Raw genomic sequence first — 18,057 nt, forward strand, 5'->3', positions numbered from 1 at the left:
TGGTATATTTTAAAACGTTTTACTTCCTGGAGCTCTAAAATGGTATAGTGTTTCCTGATTCTTCATCTTGGTAAAGTTTTTTCCTCTCTATATATTGTTGTTGCTATTATTATTATTATTTTTTTTAATTGTGAACTCAACTTGAATAAAGACTAGGTTTTCCTCTCTGGGATCCCTAAGCAAAGTCAGCAATAAGTTCTAGTTTTATACAAAAAAAGGTTGGGATATAAGTCTAAGTTGTCTGCCTGAAAGAAAACAAGAAAAAGATGTCTAGTTCATAGATTTCCTCTGAGGTCAGATGGAGCCCCCCTGTTACATTCTTCACCTTGATATTGGAGTGATCACATAAAAAATAAAATTGAACTATGTTATAACCCTATTTAACAGACTTCAGGATAAGGTCTAAACGTCCTTTCTTCACACTATTTTCTGAATAGAGACTGGACAGAGTCTTACAAAATCATTTCTTTGTATCGGGAACCAACTAAGCAATTCCAAACCATTTGTCCCACTGGGACCTGTAAAGTAATTCTCATCAATGGGATTATGTTTAAATGAGAAGTGCCCCTTATAGGTCAAGACTACTGAAAGCATGTGTGCCTGCTCTCTGCACCTCCCCCATGCCAACCCCCCTGAATAAGTAGAGCAGAATCTCTCCATCCACCACCCCACCACCACTACCACATCAGCCTGTAAGATGTGTAAACTAGTTTACAGTTTATCTTGCTGTGTCACTGAGATTTGGGGTTTATTTGTTATTGCAGCCTAGCCTAGCCAACCCTAACTAATCCATTTGACCTACAAGGCCCTGTATGATCATTTCACTGTAATTTATGTTTGTAGCATAATGTTTATCAAATAGGTGCTCAATATGCTTTATGAAAAATAAATTAATGTCTAAATGCATTAATTTTCATCTGGTTAATAATGATTATAATAAGTAGTGACCTCTATACAAGTCATACAAAATAATATAAGAATTTAATTCTAGAATCTGATTTTTTTAAAACAAAAGCTTCCTCTGTAGGTTCCTAGTAGAATGAGATGATGTAATAGGTAAAAACGTCATGAGAGTTAAGAGTTTCTGAGGCTCTGAGTTAAGTCCAAACATAAATATGCTTCTTGTCTACTTCTGCAGGCTCATTTTATAACATTCTTCCCTTCGTTTCTAAATTCCCAGCACATTGGCATTGTTCAGTTCCCTAAATACAGCTGGTCTTTTCTACTTGGGACTTTGGCGTTTGTTGTTTCTCTGCTGGCCCACTCTTCATTACGCTCTTCGCCTAACTTCATCTTCAGTTCTCAGATCATACACCCATTCCGTAGAGAGACTATCCCTTGTTCTGCATTCTAAACCATGTGCTTTCATTGATTTTCTCTCTATAGAACCCTATTTTTTTCCTTAATAGCATTTTGTTTAATATTTAATTGTGTGTTTATTTGTAAAATGTCTTTCTTCACTAGCGTATATTCCCTGTATGTGCAAGAAAAGGAATTGTTTGTTCTTCACTGTTTACATGACATAAGATGGGGGCTCAATACAACTATTTATTGATTAATATTTATTTGTTGTTGAGTGAATGAACTACTCATTTCAAACTCTTACATTTGTCAGGCCCCTAAATGAAGAACTTCTGTTATGAGTTCTTTTGTGAAATGGGAGGTAAATAGTATCATGAAATGGATAATTTAAATAAGATGGTATATATGAAAATTTCCTGAAACTGTCCTTGTCATATTCAAATTATCTTTATTAATTATTGTAATAACTAAACTGTGTATTCCTGGAGACATGCCTGGTGGGATTCCAGCAATAGATGAATGGATGATGATAATTCTTCATGTCACACTATTTTCCCTAAAAATGTATGATACATAATTATATAAGTATGACATAAATATAAATATACCTCACTGTTTATTATATAGTCACTATTTTATCTCTCAACTCATGAAGAATTTGAGGGCAGCAATTTTTTTCTTATTTTCTTCATTGCCTCCAGAATTTGCAACATAATGTTTATCAAATAGTAGGTGTTCAATATGCTTTATGAAAAATAAATAAATGTCTAAATGCATTAATTTTCATCTAGTTAATAATGATTATAATGAGCAGTGACCTCTATGCAAATCATACAAAACAATAATAAGAATTTAGTTCTAGAATCTGATTTTTTAAAATAAAAGCTTCCTCTGCAGGTTCCTACTAGAATGAGATGATTTAATAGGTAAAAACGTCATGAGTGCTAAGAGGTTTCTGAGACTCTGAGTTAAGTCCAGACAAACATAAATAACAATGAAATGATCATACAGTGCTTGACCTGTTTGATATTCTTATTACTGCCCCAAGAAATTCCATGACTGGATTTATATGGTGGTGATTCCAAGCCAAACATAGACATCTTGATAATTGGTTTCAGTTTTGAGTATGATCATATTGTGCATTTAAACATGTCAGATAAAGCTATTTAATCAAAAAGTATTGCTCGTTCAAAATACAAGTAAGAACGGTTTTTTCCCAATGCCAGATCAGTTGTTTTTGCTCAGACAGAAGAAAGGATACTCGGTGAAACCAGTCGGATGTGAAATTGAAGGATTTATTAGGGAAGGTACTCAATATGGGTTCAGTCTAGGTTTTGAAAACAAAGGAAAAGGTGGCACGTGTACAGCAGAAGAAAAGGAAGAGAAGAAAGTGGTCAGGAGAGAGAGTTAAATCCAGCTTTTGAAATAAAAGTTTAATTAACACAAGCAGGTCTCAGAACAAAGCCAAGAGCTCCAAATTCTCAGGAGGTTACAAGAGGGCACCGTGTGTGTGTGTGCATGTGTGTGTGTGTGTGCGCATGCACATGTGTGTGTGTGCGCATGCACACGTGTGTGTGCATGCACATGTGTGTGTGCATGCACACGTGTATGTGTGTGTGTGTGTGCATGTGTTCAGTGATTTTACAGGTTAAACACAGCAAACTCCGTCTCTCACTGAGAACTTGAAACCTCACACCCAGGTTTCCACCCTGGGGCTGAACCTGATGGATGGGTGTCATGGTGAAGAGGTGACATTATTTCTCATTGTCAACTTCATTCCTGTCAAGTTCGTGGCTCTATGAAAGGTGCAGAATCGAGGGAATCTGAAAGCAGATGCCCAAACATCTAGGAAGGAATCAAGTACAATGAGAGACAGAGAGCCGGGGTACTCGGCTGTCAGGCTGAGTAGCTTGTAAACCAAACAGCTTTAAACCTCCGCTTCACACTGTTAACTAATCTGTTCCCTGACCTTGTCCTCATTTCTGGGGTCGGTGAGGTACCCGCCTGGAGACAACGCTAGAACCGTCGTAACAGGGTCTTGCTTCCCCATAGGGGGGCCACTCTCTTCAGGGTTATTGCTTCCTTGTGTCTTAAACCCCTGACCCATTACAGCTTTTAATTCATTATTCATCAATTTTCTTAGTCCACTTAAAAAAAAATGGTAGGGTTGCTGCTCAAACATGAGGGGGGTTTGTGGGGGAAAGTGGCATTCTGGAGGAAAAAAAAAAGGACAACCCTGTCAAAACATGACAGCTGATCCAATGCCTGTTTTATACTATTCATAGAAAATGCCAAATTCTGCAAATAGTAACCACATGTACATTGGCTTCACAGATTCAATGTTCTGCGGCAAAATGAGACGTTCTTTATGTGAGTGTGTCATCAAAGGCGGCGAAAATATCGTTCTAACCTTCTAGGCTTAACCCTGTGGGCCCTCGATTGCTAGAAATTAAACATGAACAGTGAGCACACACACACACATACACATGCACACACACACAGGCTGGGCCTACATGGATAGTAGCCTTGGCCCACACAGCCTACCACCCAGAAAGACAGTTCGATTCATAAATATGCTCCCGGGCCATTTTTCTTCCTAGCCATGGGATCATTACAGCGACAAGCTCACATCTGACGTTTATAATCTTACTGGCTTTGCTAAAGTGGAGGACGGGGTGGGAAACAGCTTGGGGGAATGTGAGCAGGAGGATATGGCCCCATTCAGACTCTTCTGAGCTTCACAGTCCGTGCAGGGATTCTGAAGACTGTTTCTCACCCTCGCTCCCCTGGCTGGTGCCTCTGACATTTCGTTTGGATGCATCAGAACTGGCGTTTTAGCTCAAATCTGTTGTGCAGTTGTGCATTTTGGGTGCCTGGCTCGTACTCCCTTGCACCAGCATTTAAAAGAGCCCGTGCACAGAACTGAGCAGGGAATGAAACTTTTGTGGGCAGAGTAGTTACCTAACTCGACAGCAACCAGCTGGCGCTGCAGCCAGGCTCTGTGCTTGCCCAGGAATGCTTCTAGCACCTTCCACTCTAAAGGGGCCTCCTGTTTATCTTCTCCTCCATAACAAAGTCTCTGCAGCGGGCGCAGTAAATCTCTCTGGGCCTGGAAGCCTTAGCCACGGGTGTCTGTCTTTTTCTCCAAGGCTCGCTGGCTTTGCCCTGATCAGCCTGCATGTGCTCTATGACAATTATTTCAAAATGTCTGTACTTCGCCTCTTGATGAAAAACAAAAGACCCCATAAAGTGCAAGGAAATCTCTCCTTCTTTCTATCCAGACTTGAACGCACAGGCAGGGCGGCATGTCCCGGGAAATGGCATCCGCCTGCTGCTCTGTTTCCCAACAGAAGGGGAGATGATAATAAACGGCGGAGGCTGCTGCCCACAGCCTGCATGACACAGGACCTGGCTGATCCTCGCTAATGGCAATAAATAAATGACGGAAGTTTTAGGCACCAGACTAGTGAATTGGTGGTTAAGCTTCAGGCTTTTATCTGCCTGACCCCTGTTTGAACTCAACCTTGGTTCCTAAGTGCAGGGCAGACAAAGTGGGGTGGGAGGAAGGTTTCTTATCGACATGAGCACCCCTTCCAGCTCAACATAAAGAAATATGATGCCTTGTGTGTGCCTGTGACTCGGGGGCCAAGCTGGGGGCTGGGGAGGGATTTGTAGGAACAAAGTGAGAAGAGAGCCAAATACCAGCTATTACGTCTTGATGCCTATCCCATGGTTCTAGAGTTTACTAGAGGACATATTAATTAATTCCACTCGCATTTACTGGGTTGGGGGTGGGGGTGGGGGTGGGGGTGGGTCATTTGTTTACAGGCACCCTGTGTACTGCTGAAGACATAAATTTAAAAAGATGAACTGTTTCAGGAACTTGGAAATGAATGATCCCACTGCCAGCCCAGGCCAGGGCTGTCACTCACTGGCTATAAACATGCCGATCATTGTGCTAAAACACTGTCTGTGTATTATTCCATTCAATCCTCACAACAACTCTGTGAAGGAGTTACTATTATGTTTTCCAATGTTACAGATGAGGAAGCTGTGATTTACAGAGGTTGTGTGATCAATCTAAGATCACATGCCTGGAAAATGGAGCTGGGAAAAAATTCCTGATCTCACTCTGTATTATAAATGATCTCCTTGAAAAAGAGCTTAGCACATAAGCTTCACTGGTTTAGATCATGGCTACATTTCCCAGCCCAAATTCCATGTGTGTATTCTGACAATAATTCCAAATGTTTTCATGAGAACCATTAATCTGACTATTTAAGATTAGGATTATATTATCTCTATACAGTCCGTGTCCTCATCTGAAAGTGGAATGTGATAGTAATGATCTCCAGTGTCCTTTGTAAAGATGATTGTCAAAATGGTTTATCAAGTGAATGACTAATGGGAAACAAGGTTTAGATGCCCTTTGAAGACAGCTGTTCACCATGACTTCCAGAAAGATTCCCAGGATCGTTGTCGGAATAGGGCTTTCAGCAGGGTTGGTAACACGCCGACTCTCAGAAAAGTTCAATTCCAATTAGGAATCTGTCCCCACTCTAAACAGGACCAGGGCAAAGGGTGAGCTTGCATGTAGGTTTGTACTGGTTACTCTGGCGTATAACCAAGAAGCACTGGTCAAGTGGGAGAGTGCGCCTATTGGCTAGAGGAATATAGGATGCACAGATCTGTTTCTGGTTCAATAGTAAAGAGCAAGTAGGCATTTTAGGCATTTGATTGTTTTTGATTTTATGTCAAGGAGAGCTTCACCTATACTCCTTCAACCCCAACAAGATTTCCGCTAATTGTGACCCCCATTCTAATTTCCTTGGTTGCTTCTTTTTCTATCCTTTACCAGAAGGCCCATGCCTAATGTTCGCCAGATTTAGATCAACACACAATCATCCCTTTTCCTGACCCACTACAGGAGGCAATGTGCTATGGGGGGAGGTATACAGGCTTAAAGTCAACTGCACGTCATTTAAATCCTAAAATCCCGACCCTGAGTATTTTGCCTTTGTGTCATATGCCAAATTTCGTAACCTTATAGAAACTCAATTTCCCCATCTTACAATGGCACGGTGGAGTTGATGTTATATGAGCTAACATGCATAGATTTTTCCCTGTAAGCACTCTTTAAATGGGCCTTTGTTACTAGTTATATGCAGAGTTTATAGCACTTTCTTTTGTTCTCCATATCCCCTATGAAGGAGATATACAAAATCTTTATCTTCTACACCATGCACATGAATCAGGCATTTAATAAACATTTGACTAATGAATGAGATGGGAGAATTAACTAATAAATCCCTTCACAGACATGTGCATAGTTTTACATGGTGTACTAGTACACAAGCCTCTTGGGAGATGAGTTAAAAGACTGAAGTTTCTTTTATTTGAGGAAAGTGTCTTCACATTGTCTCTCCTTATAGTAATAATAGTATGATTAATTTGTATGGAAACTTTAGAAAACTTAGATGCATAATTACAAATGAAATGAGTTTACTGGGAATTATGCAGTGTCCAGAAGTGTGAAGATATTTACTGGAAGGGTTTATCCCTCTCCCATACCCCATGGTGGGTATTTGTCATGAAGAATGGGTCAGGGTAAGTAACTAAAGGGTAGGAAAGAGCTGAAACACATTGGAAATGTAAACCCAAGCTTGTACATAGATGAGCTTGGAGGACTTCAATTCTAGTTCTTTTCCCAGATTCTAGGAGAACAAAGGTCACTGCAATTTATTATTGGCAAGACTGTAAATGTCTAATAAAAATAATTCAATTATGGACACTTTTATTTCAAGTTTTAAACAAAAATCTAAGCAAAGATTTTTAGATTCTTTACTTTGAACATCCTCCCCCATTTTCCTGGCAATATATTTCCATGTTTCCTTGAAAAGTCATTCAAGATCATTCGAAGTTACATTTTAACACCTTGCCTCTGCTTTTAAGAAAAAAAAATCATAAATTTGATGAGAAGTGAGGTTGCTTTCTGGCTCCTGTAAAAGTTGGGGATCATATTTAACAACAGTAACCAAATGGGAATGCTCGGTCTAAATTCTGCACAGCCATGTCAGTGAAATTCCCAGGAACATCTTGCAGACCAGTGAAGCAGCAGCAGGCCCAGCTACTGAACGGGGTTTGGGGAACCCTTTGGCAATTTGCAGCTATTAAATAAAGTGCTATAGAGTGAATGACACCCCAGCCCTTGCCAACACCATTGCACAGCACACGACATTTCCCCTAGTCTTGACGGGGGCCTCCGCTAAGTGGATAGGAATGGGGTAACAGGGCATGCTAGCACTCCAAACCCTTTTCCCCTAGGTCACATTCTCACCTTTTGCTTGTGCCAAAGTCCTTCCCAGAATGCCTTTGTGAGGCAACTAAAATTTATACTCACATAGCCCTAAAATGCTGACATTCCATGTTTACACAGATTGTTTACACAGAAAATTAATCAGTTACGGTTTTAAATTTTAATTAAAGAATGTTTTCCGGTGTTATTGCAAAACAGACAAAAGCCCATAAAATGTATATTTGACGGCTGTTGTGTGTTGTCTTTGGATCAAGGCACAGTCTTGAGATCAATCATGCGTGATATTTTTGTGAACTTTTCTTTTAACAGAACAACCTTCACATAAATTAGGTTCATTAAAAAATATCCATCAAAATAAAAGTCATTCTGAGAAACTGCTGGATGGAATTTCCTTTCTAATCAGCAGCAAAATACTTTGTACTTGTAAAATGGGAAGGAAATAAGTAAACACTCAATTATGCAATAGGCTGCTATTTGCCAATAAACCAGAAGTAACTTTATAAGAAGTTACATGTTTTATTCACATTTTGGTCAAGAGAAAATTATTGGTTCACTGAACATTGACATGGTGGAAATATTTTGGTTCCAGATGGTGCTGAAAGCTACCCATATTTTTAAAATTTGTATTTTTCCATTTCCATTTCTTCTTTACCTTGCTTTATTTCTTTAATTATAAAAGAAATAAATGATTCTTATACAGAAAGGGTGAAAAGTCCATAAAATCAAAGTTTTTAACCATCTCTCTCTTAATAAATGACAATTGTTAACAAATTTTTGTTTTTTTCAGTGCATGTACTAAAATCATTTATATGTTTATTTGCATAAATATCTTATAAAGTGCCAAATAGCTCATCAACTGTGCATAATCATTACCCTTTGAGGGCTCAAAATCTGGTGCTAAAACCATTGCTAAGAATAGTGTGTACATATATAAAACAATACATATAAAAAATATATATAAAATAATACAACCATATCTCAAATTAAAAGCACATATACTGGCAAATCAAATTTCCAGCATCTTAAAAGTAAATCCATTTCTTGGAGAATACTACCACCATACAAAATAAAAATGAAATATTCTATGTTGTTATATATTATGTATTGTTTTATGTGGTTTGGTGATTTTATCCTTCATTTTACAGTATGTATTTGAGCTCTTCCCAGGTCAGTTCATTTTAATGCAGTATCATTCCTTTTAACCATAATCTAGGATGCATTCGATACATCCGCTAGTCACGGACATTCTTGTTTTCAGATACATTTTCTTACAACCTTGCTTTAGTAACATATTTGGACATTTTGTAAAATTATACTACTTATATAGAGTCTTCTGCAGGATAAATTATTAGAATTAGTATTGGTAAGTCATAAGACACATTTTATTTTTTATTACATTTATTGCCATTTTTGACAAAGTAATACTGCGCAAACTTTTATAACTCAAAAAACACTAAACAGCTAAAGATAAAAAATGGCATTTCTTGACTTGCCTCTTCTCATTAACTGCATTTTCTTCTGAGAAGCTCCACCCTCACACTTTGTACCCCTTTCTTCTTGGTTTACCTCCAAAATGGTATAATAAGTTACTGAACGGTCATCACTTGGCTTTTCAATCATCACACAATGACTTTCTCTGATAACTCCTCACTCCCACCCAGTTTACACCTCCAACCCATTTCTAAGAAAATCCCAGACATTGTGTTATTTCAACCATAAATATTTCAGTATGTATCTTTAGCAGGAAAGGAGAGTTTAATATAACTACACAATTATCATATCTAAAGTAATTTTAGGATAATATCTTAATGCCATTATAAGGCAGTGTTTAAATTTATAGTTTATAAATAGCATAATGCCAAAAGTTTTATCTGCTTTTTTTAAAAAATAAAAGTTCAAATAAGGTGAATACATGAGAATGGTTGATGTTCACTACCCATATCTCTCCCTCTGCTTCTTTTTTTTTCATTAAATTTGAAGAAGAAATTACTACTTTATTTTCCATAAATCTGAGTTTTTCCAATTGTATACTTTTCATGGAATTTAGCATGTTTTTTTGTTCTCTGTATTTTGTATAAATCAGAGGTTGGATCTGGAGTCTTGACCATATTCAGGTTTTTTCTTCCTTTCTCTTTCACTCTTCCTTCCTTTCTTCTTTTCTTTCTTCCATCTTTCTCTCTCTCTCCCTCTTTTCTGGTCAAAACTATTCATAGTAGCTTTTCCATTCTGCCATTGGAAGCCACATACTATTTAGTTACCTATTCTTTTGTAGTGTTAACAGCCAAAAATGCTTAATATCTAAAACCATAATTTCATTATGAGTTGCAAAATGGAGATATTCGATCATTTTTTTCTTTATTTATTAGCTGGAATACCTCCATAAATAATTATTTCCCTTAATCTAACAGTGGGTTATCTTCATACTATAATTCCTATAGGAAAGGCAATATAAATGCTTGCTTCATTCCCTTTACTAACCAGTTTTCCAATAATAAGATGGTTTTCTGGCATGTTTCAATGATGATTTCATGTAGCATCAGTATGAACTAAAACATTCAAACATACTTTATGTGTTTACATTTACTGTCATTATTCTTAAGATGCTCACATTTCTTCATACTTTGCAAAAGGATTCTTTTTACATTGGCTCCTGAGTCATTTGGACGTAAACCTAATAGTCTTTGACAGTTTCCTTGTTATCTGGTATGACGAGATATTCTAGGGTCATCCTTTCTATTTTCAGCCCCAGCCATGGAAGCAGCTATTTCTCCAAGGAGAACTACTTCCTTTGAAGACAATTGTACTTAGAGAACACAATCTGGTGGCTAGGAGTGCTCACTGTTATTGAGTTGATCATTGTTTCTAGGCCTTTCCAGTGGACAAAACTAAGAATACATTTTGTTTTTAGGATTAAAATACATTATGAGTTCATGCTAATACTTGCTGTTCAAATTCAGGGCCTAATCATTTTTAATTAACTTCGTGCATTTTCTTTCTCATACTGAGAATTCTGTTCTCAAGGTCATTAACGATGTTAAGATTAAAATATCACTTATTTGCTTTTTCCACATTAGACCTGTCTCAGAAGAGCAATAGTGATGTCATCACAAAAAATATAATTACTAGAAACAGTTAACACATTTTTTAAAGAAGTCTTAATGCACTTATATCCTTAAGTTATATACCACTGATGTACAAAATTACTGTATTTTTAAAAAGATATGTTCTTTCTGGAATATTACATGACCAAGCAAGATGTATTATCTCCTTCAAAAAGATCTTCCTATTCACTAATCCAATAACTATACTTCTAAAACTTTAAGGTAATAATCCAAAACCCAGACAAACATCCCTATTTTCAACACAAATGTCCTATTTATGAGGGGAGAAATTAGAAGCAACATAGTTGTCCAACAATATGAAAGTAGTTAATTAAATTATGATAATTTATCTCTTACATTAGTATGCATCTATTAAAAATATGTGGAGACAAACCACCAATAGAAACAAATGATATCAGTATCATTGTAGAAGGAAAGCAAGAAAAGGAATAGCTGATTAGAAAACCCCAAATTCCTGCAGGGGAGCAGTTAAGAACACTCTAAGAATGTTAGGTAAAACAGAGATGCTGCAGGCTCCAGTTCCAATCTGCTGTGGTAAAGTCTAAGAGAGTCTCAACTATGAACACTTTTTTTTTTATTTTAAACTTTTTATTGAGACATCATTTCAAATGCACTAGAGAGTTAAAAGAATTACTACAAAGAACACCTTTTACCCACATTCATCTATTCTTAGCATTTCATCTGTTTACCATCTTTAGTTTTTCTATGACTTGTGTATTTGTTTTTGTAGCTGTGTTTATGTCTACTTATATATACACATACAATATATCTTTCTCAATCAATTGAAGGTAAGTTATATACTTCATGGCCATTATGTCTGTTTACTGTATATTTCTTAAGAGACAATTATTTTATTACATAACTAGAGTACAGTTATTAAATCCAGTAAAATTTACAGGGGTGAAATCCTTTTACTTAATTCACCATCCATATTCCCATTTTTTTCAATTAACTTCATTAATATCTTTATAGTTTATTTCCCCCCTTCAATAGAGAATCTAGACAAGGGTCAGGTGCTGCATTTATTGTCACAGTTGTTCATGTTCCTTTAATCTGTAAATTCCACAATCATGCTTTGTCTTGCATACCATCAACATTTTTTTATTGAAGTATAGTTGATACACAATGTTATATTGGTTTCAAGCATACAATACCACAGTTCACGATGACAAAGATTTTTAAATCTTCATCCCCACTAGTGCACTTACTATCTGTCAACATAGCAGAATCATTGGCTATATGTTTCATGCTGCACTTCCATGCCAGTGACCAATGTATATTTTGACTGAGATTCTGGGCCTCTTTATCCCCCTCACCCTCCCCACCCACCCACCAACCTCAACCCCTTCCCCATAGTAATCACCAGTTGACTACTCTATTTTTATCATTTTGTTTTGTTTTGTGTTTAGATTCCACAAATAAGTGGAATTGTACGCTATTTGTCTTTCTCTATTTGGTTTATTTCACTTAGCATATAACCTCTAGGCCCATCCATGTTGTCACCAATGGCAGGATTTCTTTCTTTTTTATGGCTGAATACTATTGCATTGTGTATTTGCACTACCTTTCCTCTATCCATTCATCTATTGATGGACACTTAGGTTGCCTCCATATCTTGGCTATTATAAATAATGCAGCAGTAAATATAGGGCAGCATTTATCTTTTCAAACCAGGGATTTTGTTTTCTTCCAGTAAATCCTAAAAGTAGGATTACTGGGTCATATGGTATTTCTCATTTAGTTTTTTGAGCAAACTCCATTCTGCTTTCCACAATGGCTGCATCAATTTATATTCCCACCAACAGTGCAGGAGGGTTCCCCTTTCTCCGTATCTTTACCAAAACTTATTATTTCTTGTCTTTTGGATAGTAGCCATTCTAACTGGTGTGAGATGGTATTTCATTGTGGTTTCAATTTGAATTTCCCTGATGCTTAGCAGTGTGGGGCATCTATTAATGTACCTCTTGGCCATGTGTATTTCTTTGGAAAAATGTCTGTTCAGGACCTCTGCCCATTTTTTTTTCTCTTTTTGAAACTTTTATTCATTTAATTAGCAAATGTCTAACAAAAACAGTGGATATGAAAATATGAATGTGATATTTCACAGCTACAAAGGAGTTCACAGTGCTATGAGGAACACATCTATACAACCTATGACTTTTCTTTTTTTTTTTTGAGAGGGCATCTCTCATATTTATTGATCAAATTGTTGTTAACCACAATAAAATTCTGTATAGGGGGGGTCAATGCTCAATGCACAATCATTAATCCATCTCAAGCCTAATTCTTGTCAGTCTCCAATCTTCTGAAGCATAACGAACAAGTTCTTACATGGTGAACGAATTCTTACATAGTGAATAAGTTCTTACATGGTGAACAGTACAAGGGCATTCATCACAGAAACTTTTGGTTTTGATCACGCATTATGAACTATAAACAATCAGGTCAAATATGAATATTCGTTTGATTTTTATACTTGATTAATAAGTGGAACCCACATTTCTCCCTTTATTATTATTATTATTTTTATTTTTATTAAAATGCTGAAGTGATAGGTAGATGCAAGATAAAGGTAGAAAACATAGTTTAGTGTTGTAAGAGAGCAATTGTAGATAATCAGGTGTGTGCCTGTAGACTATGTGTTAATCCAAGCTAGACAAGGGCTTTAAAACATCCACAGATGCAGATTTCTCTCAAAACAGGGGGGGTGAGGTTCTAAGCCTCACCACTGTTGATCCCCAATTTCTCACCTGATGGCCCCCCTGTGACTGTGCCTGTCTTAGGTTGTTCCTCCCTTGAGGAATCTTACCCGTCTCTGGCTAACCAGTCATCTTCTGGGGCCATACAGGGAGATATAAAGTTGGTAAGTGAGAGAGAGGCCATATTGTTTGAAAAGATTAGCTTTTTACTTCTTTGCAGATTTATGCCCTGTGGTTTCTATGCCCAGCACTTCTCTCGAGGTATCTTTACCACCTGGAGGAATTATGATGCTCGGTAAATTCGATATGAGGCACGAATTCTACTTAAGGGTTGTAATTAGGAAGGAAGAAGAAAAGCTATAGAGGTAGCAGATGGAAGAAAACATGGGAGGATTGATTATTTCTTTGCCATATCTTCTTGTAGATGTATAGGTTTTAAACTACTTAAGCATGTATAGGTTTTAAACTACTAACTAACTTGCGCACACATATTAACATAATAGGAATACGGTGACATAAACTAAGCAAATCTATAATTACCAGCCATCTCCAGTGAAGCCAAGAAAACCAGTTAGGCACCCTAGACATTTGTGAGAATTTGTCTATGATATGATGGATATTGTCCAACTGTACTGAACAGTCTGAGAGAAATCAGACAAATTAAAGCAACCCATTTCTGGGGGCTGTTCACATCCTATATGTTCTTTTAACCGTAGATAGTCTATAGTCATAAGATTTTGGAGCGCTACAACTTGCACCCCTCCCAACTCCTGGTTGAGTTCCAACAGTACAGATCCACTCAAATTCGCTGTCTCACTGTATGCACATGCCAGCCTAGACATCTCCCTCCTCATTCCAGTGGCAAGTCCAGGAAATGGTGGGATGGATGCAGCCACAACCGCAGCATCGCCCGGATCCCTGTGGAGGCTTTTTGATGATCATCACCCGGCACCAGTTCTCCAGAGAGTGCTGATGCCGGAAGCTCCTCCTCATATCATATCTTAGTTCATTTTCTGGGTAGCCAAGCTAGGCCTTGATCTTCTGCATAGAAACAAATAGACCCTTTGCCCACATTTTGACATGCCCTCTATACCACTGTGTAGAACTCATTGGAGGTCAGCACACAGGAACTGCTTTTTTTTTTAATTTTTTAAAAAATTTTTATTAAGAGAAAGGAATATTATCAGAAAAGAGTACCTCCATACCCAATCATCTGACATCCTTAAAGTGATCAAAATTAAGGATATTTAAAGCATGCGTAAATCTTTGATTTACCAATAGTTTTATCCTATCAAGGAGTAATCCCCCTTTTCTTTCTTTCTTTCTTTTTTTCCTTTTTCTTTTCTTTTAATCTTTAATCTACACTTACATGAAGAATACTATGTTTACTATGCTCTCCCCTATACCAAGTCCCCCCTAAAAACCACATTACAGTCACTGTCTATCAGCATAGCAAAATGTTGTAGAATCACTACTTGTCCTCTCTGTGTTGTATAGCCCTCCCTCCCCTTTCTCCTTCCCCCCATGCATGCTAATCTTAATACCCCCTTTCTTCTTCCCCCCCCTTATTCCTCCCTGCCCACCCATCCTCCCCAGTTCCTTTCCCTTTGGTACCTGTTAGACCATTTTTGGATTCTGTAATTCCGCTGCTGTTTTGTTCCTTCAGTTTTTCCTTTGTTCTTTTACTCCTCAGATGAGTGAAATCATTTGGTATTTCTCTTTCTCCACTTGGCTTATTTCATTGAGCATAATACTCTCCAGCTCCATCCATGTTGCTGCAAATGTTAGGATTTTCCCTCTTCTTATGGCTGAGTAGTATTCCATTGTGTATATGTACCACATCTTCTTTATCCATTCATCTACCGATGGACATTTAGGTTGCTTCCAATTCTTGGCTATTGTAAATAGTGCTGCGATAAACATAGGGGTGCATCTGTCTTTCTCAAACTTGATTGCTGTGTTCTTAGGGTAAATTCCTAGGAGTGGAATTCCTGGGTCAAATGGTAGCTCTGTTTTGAGCATTTTGATGAACCTCCATACTGCTTTCCACAATGGTTGAACTAATTTACATTCCCACCAGCAGTGTAGGAGGGTTCCCCTTTCTCCACAGCCTTGCCAACATTTGTTGTTGTTTGTCTTCTGGATGGTGGCCATCCTTACTGGTGTGAGGTGATACCTCATTGTAGTTTTAATTTGCATTTCTCTGATAATTAGCGATGTGAAGCATCTTTTCATGTGTCTGTTGTCCATCTGTATTTCTTTTTTAGAGAACTGTCTCTTCAGCTCCTCTGCCCATTTTTTAATTGGGTTATTTGTTTTTTGTTGAGGTGTGTGAGCTCTTTATATATTCTGGATGTCAAGCCTTTATCGGATCTGTCATTTTCAAATATATTCTCCCATACTGTAGGGTTCCTTTTTGTTCTATTGATGGTGTCTTTCACTGTACAGAAACTTTTCAGCTTAATGTAGTCCTACTTGCTCATTTTTGCTGTTGTTTTCCTTGCCCGGGGAGATATGTTCAAGAAGAGGTCACTCATGCTTATGTCTAAGAGGTTTTTGCCTATATTTTTTTCCAAGAGTTTAATGGTTTCATGACTTACATTCAGGTCTTTGATCCATTTTGAGTTTACCTTTGTATATGGGGTTAGAAAATGGTCCAGTTTCATTCTCCTACATGTAGCTGTCCAGTTTTTCCAGCACCATCTGTTGAAGAGACTGTCATTTTGCCGTTGTATGTCCATGGCTCCTTTATCAAATATTAATTGACCATATATGTTTGGGTTAATTTCTGGAGTCTCTAATCTGTTCCACTGGTCTGTGGCTCTGTTCTTGTGCCAGTGCCAAATTGTCTTGATTACTATGGCTTTGTAGTAGAGCCTGAAGTTGGGGAGTGAGATCCCCCTACTTTATTCTTTTTTCTCAGGATTGCTATGGCTATTTGGGGTCTTTGGTGTTTCCATATGAATTTTTGAATTATTTGTTCCAGTTCATTGAAGAATGTTGCTGGTAATTTGATAGGGATTGCATCAAATCTGTATATCGCTTTGGGCAGGATGGCCATTTTAACGATATTAATTCTTCCTAGCCATGAGCATGGGATGATTTTCCATTTGTTAGTGTCCCCTTTAATTTATCTTAAGAGTGACTTGTAGTTTTCAGGGTATAGGTCTTTCACTTCTTTGGTTAGGTTTATTCCTAGGTATTTTATTCTTTTTGATGCAATTGTGAATGGGATTGTTTTCCTGATTTCTCTTTCTATTGGTTCATTGTTAGTGTATAGGAAAGCTACAGATTTCTGTGTGTTAATTTTGTCTCCTGCAACTTTGCTGTATTCCGATATCAGTTCTAGTAGTTTTGGAGTGGAGTCTTTAGGGTTTTTTATGTACAGTATCATATCATCTGCAAATAGTGACAGTTTAACTTCTTCTTTACCAATCTGGATTCCTTGTATTTCTTTGTTTTGTCTGATTGCCATGGCTAGGACCTCCAGTACTATGTTAAATAACAGTGGGGAGAGTGGGCATCCCTGTCTGGTTCCTGATCTCAGAGGGAATGTTTTCAGCTTCTCGCTGTTCAGTATAATGTTGGCTGTGGGTTTATCATATATGGCCTTTATTATGTTGAGGTACTTGCCCTCTATTCCCATTTTGATGAGAGTTTTTATCATGAATGGATGTTGAATTTTGTCAAATGCTTTTTCAGCATCTATGGAGATGATCATGTGGTTTTTGTCTTTCTTTTTGTTGATGTGGTGGATGATGTTGATGGATTTTCGAATGTTGTACCATCCTTGCATCCCTGGGATGAATCCCACTTGGTCATGGTGTATGATCCTTTTGATATACTGTTGAATTCTGTTTGCTAATATTTTATTGAGTATTTTTGCATCTACATTCATCAGGGATATTGGTCTGTAATTTTCTTTTTTGTTGGGGTCTTTGCCTGGTTTTGGTATTAGGGTGATGTTGGCTTCATAGAATGAGTTTGGGAGTATTCTCTCCTCTTCTATTTTTTGGAACACTTTAAGGAGAATGGGTACTATGTCTTCTCTGTGTGTCTGATAAAATTCTGAGGTAAATCCGTCCAGCCCCGGGGTTTTGTTCTTGGGTAGTTTTTTGATTACCGTTTCAATTTCTTTGCTCATAATTGGTTTGTTTAACTTTTGTGTTTCTTCCTTGGTCAGTCTTGGGAGGTTGTATTTTTCTAGGAAGTTATCCATTTCTTCTAGGTTTTCCAGCTTGTTGGCATATTAGGTTTTCATAGTAGTCTTTAATAATTCTTTGTATTTCTGTGGAGTCTGTCATGATTATTCTGTTCTCATTTCTGATGCTGTTGATTTGTGTTGATTCTCTTTTTTCTCTTAATAAGTTTGGCTAGAGGCTTATCTATTTTATTTATTTTCTCAAAGAACCAGCTCTTGGTTTCATTGATTTTTTTTATTGTTTTATTCTTCTCAATTTTGTTTATTTCTTCTCTGATCTTTATTATGTCCCTCCTTCTGCTGACTTTAGGCCTCATTTGTTCTTCTTTTTCCAGTTTCCATACTTGTGATGTTAGACTATTCATTTGGGATTGTTCTTCCTTCTTCAAGTGTGGCTGGATTGCTATATACTTTCCT

This window comes from Manis javanica, chromosome 18 (assembly GCF_040802235.1).
Source record: "Manis javanica isolate MJ-LG chromosome 18, MJ_LKY, whole genome shotgun sequence".
Classification (NCBI taxonomy): domain Eukaryota; kingdom Metazoa; phylum Chordata; class Mammalia; order Pholidota; family Manidae; genus Manis; species Manis javanica.